This window comes from Onthophagus taurus, chromosome 1, assembly GCF_036711975.1.
Source record: "Onthophagus taurus isolate NC chromosome 1, IU_Otau_3.0, whole genome shotgun sequence".
Lineage (NCBI taxonomy): Eukaryota > Metazoa > Arthropoda > Insecta > Coleoptera > Scarabaeidae > Onthophagus > Onthophagus taurus.
Window position 1 is genome coordinate 4,229,596 of NC_091966.1, and position 4,870 is coordinate 4,234,465.

Sequence of the window (4,870 nt, forward strand, 5' to 3'; positions counted from 1 at the left end):
AAGCAAATTTAAACTTATCCAAGATTGCAAACCATTGGTGAAGTAACTCATTAGCCATCATTGATTGAGTCGAGTTGTTTAAGTATTTCTTTTGCTCTGCTTCATTCAATGATTATTTCTACAAAGCTAGTTTTGATGATAGAACTTTAATAAGAAACCATTAAGATGAAGGGAGAGGTCAAACCAACACCAAAAAACCTCTTCCCGTCATCAATCCAACGTTTTTACTGCCACAAACGATATTGGCATAGATACTGTCTGATGTACAATGTACTGATCATTTGTTTGGACTTCGTATATTTGGATCCCAGTACAAAGTTTTTCATAATTGAGATTCCGGCAATAACTTTAAGGCGGGGCTTAGTGGGTACTATGTGAGAAGCAACTTCAGGATAAGTTTTTGATGGTTCTAGTCGTAATATATGGATGATATATTTTATCAATATTCTCCTACAAAGAAACTATCATGGCAGATAAAAACACGATGGTGAATGATCTCATTGATACCATACTCGTCACTTCTTGTTCTAACGATCAAGAAAAGTTGATTTTCTTATTACAGGCTTGCATGGATTTCCATGAATGATGTCATCTGACACAAGTGCTTACCTACGCTATATATTTACTCCCAAAGAATTGATTGAACAAGTTAATCAAAATTCATTCAACTTGAACTGCTGGAAAAAATATTTTGAATATTTCCTGAAAACTAGTTTCTGATTACCTTTTAAAACATGGTGAATAGAGAAGGACAATGAATCTTTCCGGGAGAACCAGAAAGGAACTAAAATTGAATTTGAGAAAAAATTGATTCTCCGTGATCAAATCAAAATGTGGATATGGATCATCAGCAGAGCTGGGCAATAGTTAACTATAAAAGTCAACTACGTAGTTAACTACGTAGTCAACTACTTTTTGTGTAAAAGTAGTTGTATTCTAACTACTTTCGTTCTATTAGTAGTTATACTCGATTATTTTATGCTGGCATAAAATATTCGCAGAAGGTAGTTAACTCCTCATTGTTAACTACTTTAGTTATTCTAACTATTTTTGTGAAAACTTAACTTGAATTAAAAGTCGCTTTTAAAAGTTACAAGACTTAAAATTTTTTTGATTTGATTTGAAATTTCAACGGCCCAACCATAAAATCATGAAAATGAAAATCATAAGACCAACCATAAATTTGGACTATTTGGCATATGTATTTGAGGTCCCTGATTTGAGGTGTATTGTCATGCAACAACTTGCTTCCTTTCGCCAACCTTCCTCTTCGTTTCTGTAGAATAATTGGGTGTAATTTTTCCAGAATTTGACAATAAATTGATTGTCGTTTTTAAACTTGGAGTATGTTTGGATCGGAACAACTTTGTGCTGCTGTCACTGCACACGTTGTATTGAACTTAATGCAATGACAATAGCCACATATGCGCATCTAAACAGTTTGCAAGTTTCAACCTGATAGGAGCGACGTGGGCTCGTTTTGGAATAGGACATCCCTCGTACTTTGGACATCTAGCGAAGCAAACCGGACAGATGGAAAACATTGTTGTGAGGTGAAGAATGGAGGGCAAAAAAGCACGGGGAAGATCACAGATAAGATGGGCAGACAGGTGGAGGGAACTGACGGGTCACTCGATGCGCCAATAAATATCACCAGAATCTTCTCAAGGGTATACTCTTCTATACCCTCCTCTACTAGAGTTACGAAAACCTTTAAGAAATAGACACGTTTTAACATCAAGCTGGCTAAATTGAAGAATCGTTTCACATTTTTGATCAAGTGCAGAAGAAATGGACTCATTCCTACTCATATACGTAACAACACGAAACAATTTAAATAAAATAACAATGTCTTCTGCAACAGCTGATGCAACAGCTAATACCCTACAAGTAAAAAGCACAAGTTCTTGTGAATTGAAGAAAAATTTTTTAACATGTTCACTTTCGCAAGAGACTTAAAAATAAACTGACGAAATTCGAGGGTCCTGAGGATGGTTCTACTATTAAACCGAAACCGGTAGAATTAAAAACAAATAATCCATTTTTTAATAAAAGTACAAACAGAAGACATTGTTATTTTATTTAATGCTTTAAAATGGAAAGAAATAATGAATACAACAATACGAAACAATTTGTTGGATACCAACACGTTCAACTTCATTAGGAAGATAGAACACATTAGGAACAGGTGGACAGCAAGTACTCTTAATTTAGAAATTAAAATCACTATTGATAATTTAAAAAAGATTGAAGTCTCATCGAACGATTTATCTGATCTTGTTAGAGATAGTTTACCTCATAATGTTTTCCGTAATTTCAAAGATTCATTAAAAGTTAAATTTAACAAAGTTATCAGTCAGATAAAGAGTGTTAATTGAAGAAAATTTAATCAAGTCTAACAATAGTTCTAAATTTTGTGATGATAGTACAAAATGGCTTGTTAATTTACCATCGGTGGGTGTTCCTGAGGAAGTTGCTACTTTGCTTTCCCTTGGTCCTAAGTTCCACTTACCTGTCAATAATACCAATTTCAATATAAAAAGGTTGCTTATGTATTTAGAAAATATAGTTAAAAATTTGAAAGGTGACCAAAAAAATTTTGTTAGGGCTAAAATTACAAATATCGTTACTAATTATATGATTGCTGGCACAACGTGTGATGGGTTGCATCTTCGATTGGTTAACATGTTAGAGAAAACAAAAACTTTTCTCTGCGGGTTGCCGGGGGTTCCGTCCAATCGGAACAGATGGTGCGTCCCAGACAGGACGTCGCGCCTTATTTCTTTACGTAGGTAAGATAAAGGCGCGACGTACTGTCTGGGACATACCATCTGTTCCGATTGGACGGAGCCCTCCTCTCCCCGCAGAACTTACTTCTGTTTCTCTTTAATTTATAATTCCATTAAATCGCTCTTAAAAAATTAGGAAGCCCTAATTTTGAAAAATTGATAACGAAATCCGGCAACTGACATTTGACATATTTTGGTGAAAACCGCGTTGAAATTCGACAGATCGTTTTCGAAATAACCGCATCCTACTAAACCGCGATTTTCCGCGAAACTATATGGAATATCGAAAAAAATAAAATATGCCTCATATTAAGAACACATCGGTTTACCACCAGTTCAAATTTGAAATTTTTTCATTAAATAGTTTTGGAGAAAAAAAATCTCAAAGTAGACAAAGTTGCTGGCACTCTCAAAAATCGGGTAGTTTTTTCACTTAACTCGCGATAAAAGCAGAAATGTTCACTGATTACAATATATAGTCGATTATAGATAGTAGTCCTGAATTAAATAATACAGAGCTTTTCACTTATAAAAAGCTTCCATACATAGGAAGGCTAAGCGACCAGTTAAAGAAAACGTTGAAATGTATTGATCTTTGACTGTTATGATAACAAATTAGGAAACCATTTTACTAAACTTAAGGATAAGACTGATGATAATTTTAGATCCAACTTGATTTATTGTGTTTCATGTAAAAGTTGTGATGGAAAGTATGTTGGTCAGACCAGTCAGTGGTTGAAATGTAGAATCTCTAAACATGCACTGTAGACTAAAAAAGTCTACAACACGTTTCGGAGTGCGGGCATGAATTTAATTTTCGGGATGTAAAAATCTTGGATTCAGAAAATAATTATCATAATAGGCTGTTCTTGGAGATGGTACACATCAATTATACACATTTGATGAATTTTTACTTTACACTGACACAAAAAAAAAATATATGTAACCCTATTGCGGGTGCTTACGGCTAATTCAGTGAAGACGGGTGTGAGTAAATAAAACAGTGATGTAAAAAAAAATATAATACGAATTAAATTTATTAAATGTTGAGCGCCAGAAATTTTTGAGAGAAATTTCAAACTCCAAAGCAATGCAAAATACCTTTTAAAATCAATAACAAAAATAAATAACTCTGGTCCGCATAAGCTTATGTTTCCCCTCACAACAACATTAAGAAAATGCATAAAAAAAATTTAAATAATATCTCGAACAAAATAAAGAAAACAAAACAAAAAAATATTTACTAACTTGAATTATTGAAATCAAAATCAATTAATACTCCTAATCAAATAAATGATATACTTCGAAGAAAGAAAAAAAAATCATTAAGCTATTCAACTCAGATGTTGAATTCAATAAACAAATAAGGTAAGTACAATCACGATAATACCGAAATAAAGAATTCAATCTTAGTTTACTAGACACAGGTAAGTTTATTCGTAATTTAAAATAGTTAAATTCACTTATCTGGTTTATCTTCTTTTTTTTTTGTTTAAGGTCTCCACCAAGGTTCACCAAGATACCACGCTAGCGATGACGTAAACACTTATGAAGATCTCCAATTAATCGGCTCCTGATTAATTAAGTACGGTGAGTACTCGAACATTAGTAGAACAGTAGTTTTATAAATTTGAAACTAGTACTATCTTGAAAACTAGTATAAGTTGAAACCTAGATACAGTTAAATATATTTAAATTAATTTTTGTTTCCAGATAAATCGATAATTCACGCCAAGATGGTGTACAAACCTTAGTTGTTGGTCGGTTTCCACAGATTCTTTTCGAAAGGTTATAACTTCCGCATAAGCGAATGGTGATGATGTTTACCAAAAATACTCAAAAACACACCACACTACACTGGGATAGAATAATCGCTCAATAAATTCCCTTTTTCTAAGGCAAGTAAGAACTTTTACTCTAAACGAACGCCTTTCCCAAAACCTTTCGTTCAACTCTTCTTTTCAGAAAAATGCACCAATCGTCCACGCGCAAACTGGTTTTCCGAGTTCGACGTCACGCCACATGTTTTCAAACAAAAATAAAATACAATTTTTCAATTTTGCATCGAGCAATAAAATAAA

At 33.3% G+C, this 4,870-nt stretch overlaps 1 long non-coding RNA gene across 1 annotated transcript; it reads right to left on the reverse strand.

Annotated features, from left to right (window-relative positions):
• Positions 1 to 3,798: 3,798 nt before the first annotated feature.
• LOC139430393 (uncharacterized) lies at positions 3,799 to 4,610 on the reverse strand. Its single transcript, XR_011640917.1, has 2 exons — positions 4,539 to 4,610; positions 3,799 to 4,460 (listed from the first exon to the last, which is right to left on the reverse strand). It is a non-coding gene; the product is annotated as an uncharacterized lncRNA (long non-coding RNA).
• Between the last annotated feature and the right edge of the window lie 260 nt (positions 4,611 to 4,870).